This window comes from Telopea speciosissima, chromosome 2, assembly GCF_018873765.1.
Source record: "Telopea speciosissima isolate NSW1024214 ecotype Mountain lineage chromosome 2, Tspe_v1, whole genome shotgun sequence".
Taxonomy (NCBI): domain Eukaryota; kingdom Viridiplantae; phylum Streptophyta; class Magnoliopsida; order Proteales; family Proteaceae; genus Telopea; species Telopea speciosissima.
The window spans coordinates 80,163,343-80,181,117 of NC_057917.1; the positions used below are offsets into that span (position 1 = coordinate 80,163,343).

Below are 17,775 nucleotides of genomic sequence, written 5' to 3' on the forward strand. Positions count from 1 at the left end.
GGATCAGTAATTGTATTGTATTGATTTGGCGATATGACACTGTGGTGGCAATTTGACAATTAGACGTAATGACGACAATTTGACGATGTGGCGTCATGGTGACGATTTGATGATATGGCCTCATAGCGACGATTGGTTGATTCAACTAGAGATGATACCGACCTGATACCGATATTTTTTTTCAACATTTCGATTGATTTCAGATTTGTATCAATTGTATCAAATTGGCATCAGATCATCGGAGAGAGAGAGAGAGAGAGAGAGAGAGAGATTGAAACGAGACTGGTATCGGTATGAGATCGTATCAGTATTATCCGAATCCAAGACCGAAACATAAAAAGCATGATTAAGTGGGTTTTAAAACAAAAATGCTAATAAAAGTCGGATCAGAATGAGAGTGAGAGGAGACTGAACAAAAAAATTGAGACAGAGAAAGAGAGTAAAAAACAGGAAATGGAGAAAAAGACAAGAGGAGAGAGATGGTAAGTTGCACTTCTGATTTTTTGTGTTATTTGTACTACTGTAAAGAAGAAAAAAAACCCACTTATTTTGCAGGTATATGATGTTTGACCTGAACATGTTGATGAGTTGACAGAAGAAGTACGGAGAATTCTAATAGTTGATGCCAATGATCATTCAAAGAAATTGAACGTAATTGATTCATTGCTATGGCTTGGTGGGAAAAAAAATGGATGGATCAATGTTTAACATAATTAATTGTCTACATTTATATTTTGATATTAATCTCTATTAGGAAAATATTAATGTGACAATCCTAGAACTGAATGCTCAAGTTTATCTATAGTTGTGAATTAATAACATTAAAATTGGGCAATTACACATTATAAAAAAAATCACAATAAGTACATGAATCTGAAAATATATTACTTAATTTATTCACATTAAATTGAGCTTGATGCGGACACGCATCAAATGTAATTAATCCAACATATTCTGTGTCCTATAAATAACAGATCACACAAATACTTGATATCCCACAGTTGCGCTTTAGTTTGAAGAAACTCTATTTTGGTTCTTATCTCATATTTTGTGTTATTAAGAAGATGTATGACCTACCTTCTTTTGCTCGTGCTGCCCGCCATCATTTGCTTCAAAATGCAAAACCAAAAGATCATTCGTCGCTCAGCAAATTACCATCCCAGCATCTGGGGTGAGCGATTCCTCAAATATGCTCCTGATGATATGGTATGTTGCATGTGTGTGTGTGTGTGAGAGAGAGAGAGGGACCAAAAGTATGTGGTCTATGTATTATAGTAAAATTTTTTGTTTTCTTGTACAAGAGTAAAAACAAAGAACACTTATTTTGCAGGTAAATGATGGTTGTGCTGAACATGTTGAAGAGTTGAAAGAAGAAGTAAGGAGGATGCTAATAAGGGCTGATGCCAATTATGAACCTTCAAAGAAATTGAACTTGATTGATTCCTTACAACGGCTTGGTGTGGCATACCACTTTGAAGAAGAGATAGAGGAGTTGCTAGAGCAGATGAATGATACAGTACCCTCTGATCATGGTTTTGATGGAAACCATCTTTACACCATCGCTTTATGGTTTCGATTACTGAGACAACAAGGCTATAATGTCTCTTGCAGTAAGTCTTTTTTCATCCTTTCTTGATTGAATTTAAATAGACAATCCAATTTAATCATTTTGGTATATCTATGGTCACCTCACTATCACCTGTCCACCTTGCAGATGAGGCTTTCAATAGGTTCAAAGACAGCAAAGGCAGCTTCAAGGAGGACTTACTTAAAGATGTGTCTGGCTTGCTATGCTTGTCTGAAGCTACACATCTCAGGGTACATGGAGAAGACATTCTAGATGAAGCCCTTGCATTCACAACCACTCAACTTAAATCTATACTTACTCATCATCATCATGATCATCATTTAAAGTCTCCTCTTGCCACACAAGTGATGCATGCATTGAAACAACCCATTCACAAGGGCATGCCAAGATTAGAAACAAGGCATTACATCTCTGTTTATGAAGAAATGGAGACAAAACATGAGACTCTGTTGAAGCTTGCAAAGTTGGATTTCAATTCACTGCAATCAATTCACAAGCAGGAGCTAAGCCAACTCTCACAGTGGGTTTATTCTTTGTCCTTCTTGTATGTTTTTCTCTTCTTTTTTTTTTGTGGTTTTATACATGTATCTTTCTATGCATATATTTATTATGAACAATAGTCATGTTCATGTATGCCCTCTCAATTAATGAGAATTGGAGTTTGCAACTAAGCTCCCTTATGCGAGAGACCGATTGGTGGAATGCTTTTTTTGGATAGTGGGGGTGTATTTTGAGCCACATTACTCTCTTGCTAGAAAGATCTTAACCAAAGTTATAGCCATGACTTCAATCATAGATGATACCTACGATGTTTATGGTACATTGGACGAACTCAAGCTCTTCTCAGATGCAATTGAAAGGTTTGATGATACATATATGTATATGTCTCTTTAGTTGTCTATATTGTATATGCTTTTAATTACTCAAGTGGGTTGAGACTTATTGTTTTCCCTTTGGATTTATTTTATTTAGTTCATATATATACAAAACTTTGCTGATTTAATCAAAGTGAATGGAATGCTCAAATTTTCAGGTGGGACATAAACGCCATGGATCAACTTCAATTCCGGAATACATGAAAGTGCTTTATTCTGCACTCCTAGATGTTTACAATGAAATTGAGGAAGATCTGAGGAAGGACGATGGGCAATCTTATCGACTTAATTATGCAATAGAAGCAGTGAGTGTGTCATGTTATTCTTTTTCTCTCCCGGCCATTAATGATAGGATTTGTATTATCTCCCAAGGATGCATGACAATGTGTTCTGTGATTTAAGAATATTCTAGCTAGTAACTTTAAATCTAAAAATCATGTTTGTTTGGTTTTATCTTCCAGATGAAGAGAGTGGTCAGAGCTTACTTCATAGAAGCCAAATGGTTTAATGGAGGATGCATTCCAACATTCGAAGAGTATATGAGAACTGCATTGACCTCCTGTGCTTACCATATGCTTACAATCACATCCTTCCTTGGCATGGGAGATATTGTGACAAAGGAGGCATTAGACTGGGCAATTGATGATCCTAAACTTGTTAGGGTTTCGTCGGTAATATGCCGGCTTATGGATGATATCGTGGGACACAAGGTAAATAAACACCAGCACACATTGCATGACGCATGGTTTTAATCAAATTAACTCTTGTTAATTAACCAGATGGCATATATATATATATATATATATCTAACATTGATTAATTCTAATATCATTTGAAGATGGAGCAAGAAAGAGGACATGTTTGTTCAAGTGTTGAGTATTACATGAAACAACACAGTGTCACCGAGCAAGAAGCATGTGATGAGTTTCAAAGAAGAGTGGATAAGGCAATGGAAAGATACAAATCAAGGATGCATCAAACCAACTACTGTTCCAATGCCATTTCTGTTACGGAGTCTTAATTTTTCGCGTATGATAGATGCCATGTATAAGCATAAAGATGGATACACTAATGCCTCAACAGTACTGAAAGAGTACATCACCTTCTTGTTCATTGATCCAATATTATGATTTTGTTGTCTCAATGCTGAACCACATTATGCATTTAAATAAAATTTTAATATTTGCAGGTAAAAAGTGATTATAGAGGGAAGGATTTTCGTTATTTGAAAGAGTATGTGAGATATATCGTCTCATCATTGTATTTATTTACTATGCTTATTGTTCTCTATTGAAAACTGTAGCAAGATATTTCTTAGTTAGTAGAGGAGAATGTATGTATACCTTTCACATTCCAACTGAAGATCAACGTCTAGTAGACAATGACCAATGTGCCAAAAACCCAAACCAACAAGAGTAAACCCAAGAAATAGATAACAGAGAATCAAAGACTGAGTTAAGACAGAATCACAGAACCAGAGAATGAAAAAAAAAAAAAAAAAAAAAAAAAAAAAAAAAAAAACAAACAAACCAAACCAAGACAAGAGTAAAAATGAAAATAAAGAATCGGGAATGGTAACTAGAAGAAAGGAAGAGCAAAACTAAAAAATATTAGATTTGGCTTCTTGTAGCAAGGATTTCCTAATTCAGATTTCTCATCTGAGAAATCAATTCACAAAGTATCATTTAAAGAACATTCACTGGTTAATGCTAGAATTATGAACCGGCTTTCAACAACAGGCAGGAGTTCCACTGGCCATGGAAATTATATTCAGTGTGTGTTTTGTTTTTTTTTTTTCCCTTTTGAATTTGTTAGAGTGGTTAGGGAGAATTTAAATAGAACTTCTAAAAACTATAAAATCTTATGATTGCAATGTTCTAAAACATGGCAAGAAATTCAAGATAATCAGGGAATGGGGGAGAGAGACTTACAAAGGAGAGTCTCAATACCCATAGATGTAGACTCATCCGCCGCCGCCTCCGCCGCTACATTCAACTGGAACGAAGACGGAGAAGAGGAAGGAGGCAGGGGCTCAATACCATTAAATGTAAAAAGAAACCACCGCTGCAATCGACTGAGAACAGAGAGAGAGAGAAGATGAAGTGGGCAGGTGATCAAAAACCTTTGATGTAGACTCGCAGGCCACCGCTGCAGTGGACTGGGGACGAAGATGGATGTTCCGTCTACCGCGTATCTATTTGGGATAATACGTATTCGTACGTTAGGGTTTTCACTTGACCGAGTTTCAAAGAATTTAGGGAAATTTAAGTCTACCATTCCAGTATTTTCAAACAATTATATCAATCACCCCTAAAATTTTAAAAATTATGTTTGTAGCCATGAATGCTAATTCTGTTAATTTTATTTTGAAAAGACATTTTTGTCTTATTATTATTTTTTTTATTAAAAAAATTTATGTTTATCACCTTTGTGATTTCAAACAATTATATCTACACCTCTGAAATTTCAGCTAGTTCATAAATTTTTTCTATATTTTAAAAGATTCTTACAAACGTATCCTTACCGTTAGATGAGAACAGTTAAATGATAATGTCATTACCCAAATATTAATTAAATATTCATAATACCCTTAATGAATATGCTTTTACATATTTATCCCTATTTGTTTGAAACACCATCTTCTTAAAAAGGTAAGTTGTCACCCACACATCCTCTGCAAAACCCCCTTCATCCCAATCCATCGCCCCACCTCCACCCTTGCAACCCAGCCCCACCCCACATTATCACCATTTCACAAAAGAAAACAAAGATGATAACCATTTTCAGAACCCACAAAACCTGAGGCTAGTGGTGGTTGTCAGCATCCTCACCTGTAATTCTTTACTCCTTTTTATGAGTTCTGGTGCGCACATCTCCTGTGTCTTTTCATCAATGACCATAGCGAGACTCTCAATATAGGAATAAACATTAAACACATTTGGGTGCCAGGAAGACACAGATTTTTCACGTATCTGGTCACTAGGTCAAATAAAGTTGGCACCTCTCTATACCGCAATAAAACCTGACCGTTCCTGAAGCCGTACAACTTTACGTTATTGTAATATCCTTGCATACCTCTAGGTAAGTCCGAGTCACTAAGAGAGAGCTGTTTGGTCCAAGTATTCTCCAATCCATCATCCACCCTCACCCATAATTCATATAATGGTTCCAATTTAAGTACACACCTCCAAATGCAGCGAAATCCACTACTTCTGCTTTAGAATTATCAAAGAAAGGCAATGGAATTTCCTTAAACTTCTCATTTCCAACACTAAATGAAACAAGGGATTTCAAATGAGGCACAATCCAATGAGGACAACCTCCAAACGCTTGCGGTTTTGACTCCCAAAGAGGGTACTGAACTTCTCCAATGCTTCTCCAAGAACTTGTCCCAAGAGTATACACATTCGCTTCTACTTTACGGAGGCTAGTCTTTCTCCTTGGATGTGAGATTACCAGCACCTTAAATTTACCAGAATTATGATAAACCCTAAAGCAAGGTTAGTGCGGGGAGTTATATCCAATTGCTTGCAGTGTCCTGTAGTAGGATTCCATAAATACACAATATGTCCGTAAAATGGCCTACGGGTCAAGGCATCTCGGTAGTTGCTGATGTGGTTTATTTTCCAAAATACCCTTAACATGATGTAAATTTACCAAAGTGCTCTTGACCTCAAAACAAATTAGATATGAAATGTTCGGGCTTAGGTTTCACCCTTTGCTTCTCATCTTCTCTCGATGGATCGTCATTCCACCTGCAAATGTAAGCCATTCGACCTGAATTTCTGCCTCTCTCGACGCGTGCATTCGACCTGAGTTTCTGCGTCTCTCTACGGCAACCATACGACCCAAATGGGGGCGAAATATTAGGGCTTAGGTTTCACTCTTTGCTTATCTGTTTCTCTCGATGGCGAGCCATTGGAGTTCTTGGGAGCTTTCCCCAAAACACCTGAGCAACGTCTAATTAATTTTTCTGTCATAACATTCTTCCGTTCATTTATTATAATTTACTCTAACATGATTTTTGTTCCACTCTTCAACAGATGCTACTTGATGTTGTCTCAGTGTTCGACTAGGCCACATCTGTTGCTCAGAAGAAACACTCTCTGTAAAACTCATTCATTCAAGGAATTGAGGCTTTCTGATACGATCATAGGCTGATGTGGCAAACCTTGTATCTAGTATAACAGAAAATAATAGAACCTATGGTATTTGGTTAGTTTGTGGGGGTAGATGGGTCAATATGCTAGATGGATAAGCAAATTGGGGTAGATGGTTAAATAGGGGCGAGTACCCCATGTAAGAGGGAATGAATAGTGAATTCTCAATCTCCACTCAGTTCTCTATCTCTTCTTCGTCTTCTTCTTCTATCTCTTTCCTTTCTTCTCCTTCGTCTATTTCCTAATTTTCAGTCACAGAGACGTATCATTGGTCTGACCTGCCGGATCATTTCCTCCCCAGATCTAGGTTCATAACATTGGTGCTTTCATTGAGAGAAATCGGCAACCAACCATGGCCGATGAACTCCGCCTCATCCCATCGTTCGCCTTTGCTCAGGAATTGAAGGACATTCGAGCCTTGTTGCTTGATTGCAAGAAGAACTGCGTCAAGATGCTAAACAATATATCAGATCTGCAGCTTAGTTCCGTGGCAATCAATGAACAATCAAAGGAACTGCAGCGTCTGGTACGTGAATTAATCGACGAAGAAAATTCCAACGCCATGGCAGATCTTGAATCTCTAGCGCACGACGATGCACATGCCAACTCCACGGCTTTGGTTTCGGCACTCGTGGCATCAGATCCGGCTACCAGCGTCGTGAATGATGACCACCTTCATACCATTAGCGTCGCCCACAATCAGCATGGAGACCAGACCTTCAACGATGCAGCCATGGAGCGAGAATCGGGTTGCTTCAACGATCGTGGCAGCGGCGCTCGTTCCTTCCTTCGTCGGTCGAGAATCCAGCGAGCGAGTTCATTCTGCCATTGTATCTTTCCGAATGCACAAAGTCGATCTGGAAAACACCGGCGCAGTGCTAACTCTTCGTTTCATGGTGATGGAAGAGCACATCCAATCCATTCATGTCACTCCCTCCCCTGTTCTGCTTCGGAGGGAAATGAAGAAACAAGAAATAGAGGAGGATGGGAACCAACGGCTGCCACCGGAGCCTCCACCACTTCTGCAAGTATCCAGCTGCCGGCGTCTCGGTCATTGGACCGTGAAGGTCGGACTATATGGACACCAAGGATTCCATTTTCTGTTTCTTCCTATTTCTTCTTTCTCAATTTCTATTCTCCATAAACTCACCTTACAAACCCGACAGCCACTTTCACTCTATCTTCTTCCTACATCAGATCACCGACCTTCTTAGTTTTACATCTCTAACCTGTTTTCTCCATTTTTCTCAACCACATCCATCGCTCCCATGTTTTCCATTTGTTTTTCTTCATTTCCCATTTTTATTCTTCTCTCTTGAAGAAAACTCCCTGAATGAGTCGAGCAGCGACGTGCGGCCAACGGCAAAGCCGCCATGGAAATCTCACATTGATGACCCTGAGAAGGGAATCCTTGGATTTACGGGGCTCATGCCGATGGATGTCAAGGAAGGTAGCAGAAGCCCTTCGTTTGAGTGAAGATATCATTGGGAATCTTGAGATTCTTGGGCCATTTTGGAGTATCTTAGAGTGAAAACCACGCACTGACCATTCAATTGTACCGCCATTTTTGCAAATTTCCTCCGTTACACGACACACACCTATCCTTTTATTCTCAAGGCCGTACAAAGCTACTTACCACCATAGAGGGTGAGAAGATACAGTGCACTGCCATAAGAAATGGATGTGAGGCATTGGTCTTTGTTCAGAACACATTAGTTCACATGTATGCTGCCTGTGGGTTTTCTGATCGCGCACACAAGTTGTTTGGGTTAATGCCTGAAGGGACCCTCATGACATGGAACTCTGTGATTCTTGCTTTTAATGGGAATGCCCTTGTAGACCTCTATGCAAAATGTGGGAGCATTAAAGAGGCGCATAGAGTAATTTTTGAGATGGAGAGAAGGAATGTTGTCTCTTGGACTTATTTGATTTTTGGTTTGGCCGTTAATGGGTTTGACAAGGAAGCAATTGAGCTCAATGCTGTTGTTTGGAGGACTCTGCTTGGGGCTTGTTCTTGTCATGGTAACCTTGAATTGATGAAGCGAGTAAAGGAGCAGATCTCTATGCTTGATCCTAATTATAATGGAGATTATGTGCTTCTGTCAAATGTCTATGGTGGTTTTGGTCGATGGGCAGAGAAGGCAGGGGAAAGGAATTTCATGAAAGTGCACATGATTGAAAGGAACGCTCGCTGTGGAGTGATTGAGGTGGGTCAAATGCTTTATAAATTTACACAGGAAACACCGTGTTCTGAAATCCCCTTCCAGCATTTCGGTTTGACTATTGACGCAGCAACGAAGATCTCCGTCGACAAGGACAATCATCTCTCCTGTGAAGGTGTAAACACTCAGCTGCCGATTAGAATACGTTTGGTGTTCGATCGTGAGAAGCTATACTTGCGGCATTGTATGCAACTGAACCTTGAGGACAAGGTTCTCCGAAGGAGTTGGCAATGATAAGATTATAGGCTGATGTGGCAAACCTTGTATCTAGTATAACAAAAAATAATAGAACCTATGGTATTTGGTTAGTTTGTGGGGGTAGATGGGTCAATATGCTAGATGGATAAGCAAGTTGGGGTAGATGGTTAAATAGGGGCGAGTACCACATGTAAGAGGGAATGAATAGTGAATTCTCAATCTCCACTCAGTTCTCTGTCTCTTCTTCGTCTTCTTCTTCTATCTCTTTCCTTTCTTCTCCTTCGTCTATTTCCTAATTTTCAGTCACAGAGCCGTATCATTGGTCTGACCTGCCGGATCATTTCCTCCCGAGATCTAGGTTCATAACACTTTCCCTGTTTTTTTTGTGTTTTTTTTTTAATTTACGACAGGTATTCATGTTTGGAAGGTAGATAAGTTTATATTACTTGAGAGAACCGACAAAAGTGAGTTCAAGAATCAGGACTGGAATCCGGAACTAGAAACAGATATTTCTGTGGGATCATCAATGGTAAAATATCAAAGCATTGAAGCTTGGCTTGGAGGTGAGAACTTCCATGTTTCGGTTCAGGTTTAACTCAATGTAAGAAATAGGATGATCTGTGCTATCGAAGGCAGATAATGTGGAGAATAAATGAAGGAATTTACCTTCGAGTTGAAGGTATGAAGCTATGGAGGAGCTCGGTTGAGTTGCAGGTACCAATATCGGTTGAAAACGATGAGGTTGCAGGAATTTTCGCTATGGAGCTGCGGTCACGAAGGTCGGTCGAGCTTGGAAATAATGAAGTTGCACGAAGTCAGGTGAGGTTGCAGACGACGAACCGACAAGGGGTTGGTTGATTTTGGGGAGAAAGGGTTTGCTTTTTTCCGTTTTTAGTGAAATGTTAAAATGGTAATTTGCGTTTTTCTGTTAACACCGTTAATCAAATGGGTTAGACTGTAGGTTTTGAAAACATAAGGGGGGTATTCGTGTATTTAAAGCAAGATTCAGGGGTATCAGTGTAATTTATCCTTATTATTATTATTACTTCTTTAAGATCGAAAGTCGAAACTACCCCTCCCCATTACCATAATGATTAACGGTGTAGGAGAGTGTTGAAATTTTAAATAAATGACTTAAAATATTATTTTATTTTCAAAAGGTTTACAATTATCGTTTACGGTTCCCTAGTTCCTCTCACAAGAGGGGGGTGGGACCCACCCGGGGCACCTGATTGAACAGTCTGCCCAGGTGGGATCCACCCTCCTCTTGTGAGAGGAACTAGGGAACCGCACCGGTCAGGGAACCATACACGAAAAAAATTCACTTGGTCATGTGGCTCCTCTACCAGCGTGGGACCAATTGGAGTGCATGCCCAAGCATTCAATATGAAAGGAGGGGGGGGGGGGTTGGTCATTTTGCCAACCACGTGTTTGGGCATAGGGGCCACAGCCAAACAACCTTCTTTTTCCCACTATTCTAATAGGTTTCTACAAAGACCAATATTTGTGACTATTGAAAAACATGTTGGATTAGTTAGCAAATATGTCTTGTGGGAAAAGACATTATGGTCGAGACAACCATTGGTGGTTTATTTTTCTCTCTTATTTATAGAGAGGAGATTTAACCCATTTCTTTGTAGTTCTTAAGACAATTCCAATTTAGTATTCTCTACACATTGGTTTTGCTTATGTTCAATTGAGCACTATTCTTGGTCTCCCTAATCCAACTGTAGTTCTATAATCTTAAGGAGAGTGACCATTTGACTTTTACCCTAAAAAAAAAAGAGATTATTTTCAAATGTCCCCTTAAAAATAGCCAAACTTACAATTGCTCCTTGAACTTTCACTAATTCCACATGCACTCCTACTTTCCAAACTAAGTACCACTATAGTCCCTCGGTCCCTCCTGTTAGACAGATCCGTTATGTTATAATGGATCCAAGTTTTTTAACATTGACGGACCATTCTGCCCCCCTTGATAGGGTAGAATGACAAAAATGCCCTTATTTGAAAAAAAAAAAATAAAACCCTGTAATTCATCTTCCCCAAATTGATTTGGGGAAGATGAGTTTAGGTATCTTTCAACAACTGAGAACTCATGTTCTTGATCATATTCTTCCCCAAAGGGTTGTTTTTCGATTTTTTTTCTGAACCTTTGTAGATTTTCATTAAATTTGTTCAATTGAAAGGGTTGTTTTTTCTGGCCCTCAGGTTGATTTTATGGTTCTAGGTTTAGAAGATTCTCACTTGTAGAAAAGAAAGCTTCTTTTTGTTTTTGTTTTAATTTTATTTTGGGGTTTGGAATTCCGATTTCTCTTTGTTTTTCTCTGAAACCGTCGCCTGTTCTTTGGTTTTGGTAAGCAACAGGTGGTTTTTCTTATTTTTACAGTTTCTGCTTTTCTGGTAGCAGTCTTTCTTTTTATCTTCTTTGCTTTATTCAGAAGTCATGGTAGCAGCTATAGATATCTACAGTAATGGACCTGTATCATCAAATCCCTTCAAAGAGGAGCTCATGAAAGCACTGGAGTCTTATATCAAAAGTGCTTCCTCATCAACCTCCTCTGTAACCCCTTCTACCTCTTCAACAACAACTTCTCCCTCTTCATCTCTTTCTCCTTCCTCTTCTTACCCCTTCTGCTCTTTCTCTTCTCAACCCCAGTTTTACCTTGATTCTTGCTTGACGTCGACTGTCCAAATGTTTTCTCCAGGGTTCTCGATCCAAGGCCAATTTGGTCTCGAGCAATCAGGTTCATCAATAGGGCTAAATCAACTCAGCCCTTCTCAAGTTCAGCAGATTCAAAGATCTAGCTCCACATCAACAGCAACACATGGCAGCCATGGCTGCAACTTCCATCCAAAACCAAAGGCTTAGGCAGTCTCAATTGCAGCAACAACAACCACATTTCCTGAATTTCCTCAGTCCGAAAGCAATCCCGATGAAGCAAGTGGGTTCATTAGCAAAACCCACGATGCTCTACAGAGGGGTGAGACAGCGGCATTGGGGGAAATGGGTTGCAGAGATCCATCTACCAAAGAACAGTACTCGGCTTTGGCTCGACACTTTCGACAGTGCTGAGGAGGCTGCTTTGGCCTACGATAGGGCTGCTTACAAGCTCAGAGGAGAGTTCGCGAGGCTTAACTTTCCCGATCTCAAACACCAAATTAATGGAGGAGAGTTCGGCGATTACACGCCCTTGCAGTCCTTTGTGGATGCAAAAGCTTCAGGCGATTTGTCAAAGCTTGGCTAATTCGCAGAAATAGGGGAATGGGGGTTGAAGGATACCTGCAACTCATCTTCCCCAATCGAATTGGGGAAGATGGGTTGCAGGATTTTATTTTTTAAAGTAAGGGCATTTTGTCACTCCACTCTTTCAAGGGCAAAATGGTCTAACCATGTACAAAAAATGTCAGACGTTAGAATATAACGTCTCTGTCTAACGGGAGGGACTATAGTGGCACTTAGTTTGGAAAGCAGGGGTGCACATGGAATTAGTGAAAGTTCAGGGGAGCAATTGTAAGTTTGGCCATTTTCAAGGGGGCATTTGGAAATAACCCTAAAAAAAAAACACCATTTGACACAACTCTGCCTGATCAATTCCTTAAACTAAGGGTATGATTAGTTCAAAAAGATAGAGATAACATGTTAAAGAAATCAAACACATACTTAACAACATCCATCTTTAACATTATAAACCCAATACTAAAAACTAACTATTTAATCTCTCCTCTTTTTTTGGGGGGGGGGGGGGTGGGGGAGTTCAAAACTTCTACGGCGCAGCTGCCCTAGCGGTCTGAGAGGCGCAGACACAGCCATGCGCACAATGACCACCTTACCCCTACTTGGGCAAGGTGCTCGGGCAGGGGTAAGACGGTCATTGCATGTGCGACTGTGTCTATATGGCTTAGGCCGCTAGGGCAGCTGCGCCGTAGAAGATCTACTTTCGAGGGATGGGGTGAGGGCAATCAAAGCCACACAATTGTTGGTTGATGATCAATGTTGGTCTCCAATGATGACATATATAACGTGTGGCTTCTAACAACATATGCATAGCCTCATTGGTATAGGGAATGAGTCTTTGCTACAGTTGCATGTAATCGTTATCCATGCAAAACCTTTCCTTTTTTCCCTTTTCGGAGTAAAGGAACATTAATATTAATAAAAGAATAAGGGGAGGATTTTACATCCTATAATATTTCCTCCCATTGATATCATCTTGCAAGAGGGCTGTAAGAGCTTCAATGAGGCTATCTATATATAAATGAATTTCTTGACAATAACTAAGAAACTCCGCCAAACTTCAAATGCATCCAATAGAATAATTATCACCTCCAGTTCCTCTAATAGGGGGGAGTGGACCCCACCTTGAGCAGTGTTTTTGGGCAGACGGTAATGTGATTATTTCTGCCCTCACGTAAGGAATTGGAGGGGGCAGCGAATTGGAGGGGATAATGATTCGCATCCAATAGGTTGGAATCGGAGACTTCCCTCTTGAGAAGTAATGCTACAAAACAGTTTTTTTATGGGGAAGTATTCTCTATCTGGGAGTAAGGCTCTTGCGTGGGGGCATCAAATGAGGCATCATTTGCACATTTTATGGGCATGGAGGCGGACATTTCAGCCCTCAATGTGTCTAGAGCAAGGCATAAACTCTAGGACAAAGTCCTTTTCCCCTTTCTTATACTTTTATTTTTGTTTAAACCCCTGCTGTTGCTTAGTAGTGCAATTAAAATATTTAAGGAAACATATATAGTGGTATGAATTTCGATTTAGTTCCATTAATATACGAGTGTATTCAGAAATCTACGTTATGATGTGATTTATTCATATGTTTTTTCTGTCCCCTTGCTTTGAAGAGGAGAAAGATAGACTACGCCAGTATTCCTTGACTGAAAACTACTTCCCTTCTTTTATTTAATAAAAGGAAAGACGATTACTAGGGTTGAAAGGGAATGGTTGAAGAAAGATAAAGAGTAAGATAATTTTCAATTGTATAATGATCACGTTTCTAATTTTACTTATTTTTAGGGAGAAAAATCTATGGTCCAGCCAATGGTTTTAGGGGAAGGAAGTCATCTGGTTTAATTTTTTAAATCCACAATTGGCATTGTTCCACTTCATGCAAAGATGTTTGAGACCGTGGTACCATAGAATATTGATGGAATGGTCCCCAAAATTAGCTACATTATAGTAAAGAGGGAAAAAAATGAGAGAGAAGGGATATAAAACAAGACAGAGGGGGGAAGAGTTGGAATTGAGATTTAGTTGGATCTCAAATGACTTGTAGATGGTTTTCTTTATAATTTAAGTACAAGTCAATGCTTGTGGGGAATGCATTGTTACTTGTAGTTAATTTTATTTAATTTTATACATTATTTTAAAAATTAGAGGTCATCATTCCACGTGACACATCCAGTGGTCCTATGTATATAAGCTTTCATGAGTGGATAGGACCACAAGAACTTTTACAATAGGTAGGTTGAGCAGCCCTTCCATAGATTCCTAGTTAGATGCTTTTATTAGTGCTACATGGTAGGATAGGATGAGACTGAAATTTGGTGGATAGGTAAACTTCAAAGTTTTCAATTTAGATCCTCTACGATGTGCTGCTCGTAACCGTTTGAGCGGTGCACAAATAGGGCACGTTGCAATGACCGCCTTACCTCTACTCGAGCGCCTTACCCTAGCGAGGGTAAGGTAGTCATTACGCTGTGCCCTATTTGTGCGCCGCTCAGATCGTTTGCTGGATCCCAAAGTTTTTCACTATCAAATCAAGTTTCAATCCAAACAAACATTTAAAAAGTATAAGAAAGACAATGGCACATCAGTAGTCTTGCTAGGATTACACTCCATTCTGATACTAGTGCCCTAATCTTTAGAGTCACGAGATATCTAGGACCCAAATTTTAGTCAGAGATAGGCCTGGCCTAATCTATTCTTCTCATGTTTTGAGTTTGAGTTCAATCCATTATATCACATATCAAATAAAATTAGAAGACATGATTAAACTCACTAATCCTTGAACAATTTTATATCATTGTAAATACATACATGATGAACCATATGCTTGAATGGAGTTCGTCTCAAAATTAACATTGAACCAATAATTGGTGGGGTCGATCTTTCCTCTTAATTGTCAAAATTCATCCGTTTGACATATTACACGTGGCTAAAATAGACATGAGAACTGCCTTCCCAACGTATACCAGCCGAATTGTTTTTTTTTTCACTATATATAGTAGTAGAAAAAAAAAATAGAAGCAAAAGTCCTAATCAGCGAATTAAAATGATTTAAAACCATATGCCCCTTGTCGGTTAATTTGACTCCTATTTTTTCGGGTTTTGGCTTTTGAAATAATGCAGGCCATGATATCGTCAATGCATTATCACTCAATATCCGTTAAAAGATCTATAGGAAAAAAATATTAAATTAATATGAGAAAAGGCTAGGTATGCTAGCACTATATGGTAAGCTAACACCATATGTGTCTTTATCTCTGATTAACCTTCTCTCCAGGAAGCCCAGTGCCCAGGAGGACATCCAGCCGTTGGGCTATGCCATATATATCTCGATAGTGAATTTAGCTCATCTCTAGGGAGGGTGCTGTCAACCGTTGGGCTATGCCGCACACATCTCTAAGTGTGCATCGAGATGTGTGCGACACAGTTCAGCCGTTGGATGCTCTCTAGTAACATCCTAGGTGCTACGTTCCCTGAGGACGATCCTAATCCCCCAATAATTGACTAGGTATCTGTGTACGTAAAAGATGGCTTGGGTTGGCTCAATGATTAAAGGTTCTATATGCTTGGTTTGAGGCTTTAGAATAATTCAAGAAATAAGGCTTGCTTGCTGTAAAGTTGTATTTGTTCAGATTATTTTTTTCCCATTTGTTTCGTGAAAGCTCAACACTCTGTGGCCAATGCATTTTGCTAACCTTGCCTGCTATGAAGGAAGGAACACTGTACTGCTCAATTCCTTTTTTGGAAGATGAAGGGGGTCGGCTTTTTAGAGTTAAGTAGTTTAAAGGCCAAATGTTTTTTAAAGGGAGAGCGATCTATACGTTATCTACTACCACTTTTATTGGCATCTTATATTTCAAAATAAGGGGGTTTTTTATCATTTCACAGGTGGGACTCAAGGTGCTTCCCCACTTTGTTTTTGCTGGACTGGCCTCTCAGCTCGCCACGATTGGAGGAGAGTCGGATCCTATTTAATGAAGGGAGAAAATCAAACCCACAAATTTAATGAGGAGAGAGAGAGAGAGAGAACACAGAAGTGCACTCTGACAATTTATACTTCATTTTCTCTTTTTTTTATTCTATTTTTGAATTATCAATTCTTTGATTTTAGAAAGACTGAACAGCTACCCTAATTAAAAAAAGAAAGGGGGAGGGAATCTTTCTCAAATTGGAAAGAATATTGTAACTCTTTCAGAATTACAATTCACTTATATAATGACTTCCTTTCAAGTTTAAGTTATTTTCAAATAGAAAAATTTGTGGTCCAGCCAAATGGTTATAGTGGGGGTGGACCATCTAGTCTAATTTTATAACTTCACAATTGGCATCATTCCACTTCATGGGAAGATGTTTGAGATTTAGGTACCATAGAAAATTGATGCCACACAAACAGAGGCAAAAATATCCTAATTTACCAATGTTGTTGTCATTGTGGTTGGCATTTCAAATTTCTTTAAAATTGATAAATGGACATCCTAGAAGATTAGCAATTTGGATCCTCTAAGGTGGTCATTTCCTACCTTGCTGTGACTGTACAACACAATCTTGTCGGGCAGCTCGACAATAGAGGATCAAGATCCAGAAGATAGAGAGGTAGAAAACAAATCTGGGATGCTATTTCTTTAAGATTAAGGGCAAGCTCGCTAATAGGAATCATCATATTGTTTCCGCCTGGGGCATTGTGTGGCCTTTATGGTTGTAATCCCCTCTAGTGGCCTGCCCTTATTTTGATTTTGAGTGTACTTTCATTCTCTATTTCCCTGTTTCTTCTTCCCCTATTGGGTGGTTAATTTCTATGGATTCCGTGTGCTTTGTTGAATATATTTGCTATTTAAAAAAACAATAATGAATGCTACCGGTCACTCAGCGCATGTTGCCCTGCGTTCAGACACATCGATGCACAAAATGACTATCATACATCTGATCATTTCTGTCTTTCTAGGGGATGCGATGGTCATTTAGCGTGCCCCTGTGTCTGGGTGCAAGGGTAGCGTGCACTGAGTGTAGGGTAGGCTTCCAAGTTTGATAGACTGGATTCGTCTCCCCTGGCAACCATATCCCCCTCCCAACAGAAATTAAAAAAACCTGAACTTCAATTTCAAATTTTATGACCACTTTGTCTGTTTGACTCTCTTTTATTAATTAATTTTTGGGCTCTGGCTTTCAACTCTGTTCTCTTCATTGCACTACATGATCAAGTAGAATTAATATATGATACAGATCATTAATTAATAGATGTGAAGAAAAATCAAGTAGAATTGGTCTACCAAAACAATCATTTAATGCCCTTTCTAATCAAGATCTTATCTTCATAAATATATATATGAAAAATGAAATGATAATCTCTCTGATCACTCTCTCCAATCCAATAATTAATATATAAATAGTAAGTTTGTTGCTTTGTATGATTCAAAATGACGCACTGCATTACCTCAAAAGTATATGCAAAAACTACAGAAATTAAGGAACTCCATATATTGTCCTCCTCTGAGTT

General features: G+C 39.1%; 2 pseudogenes; both read left to right on the forward strand.

Annotated features, from left to right (window-relative positions):
• Positions 1-1,066: 1,066 nt before the first annotated feature.
• LOC122649776 lies at positions 1,067-11,293 on the forward strand (annotated as a pseudogene).
• LOC122651196 lies at positions 11,181-12,304 on the forward strand (annotated as a pseudogene).
• The last annotated feature ends 5,471 nt before the right edge of the window (positions 12,305-17,775 follow it).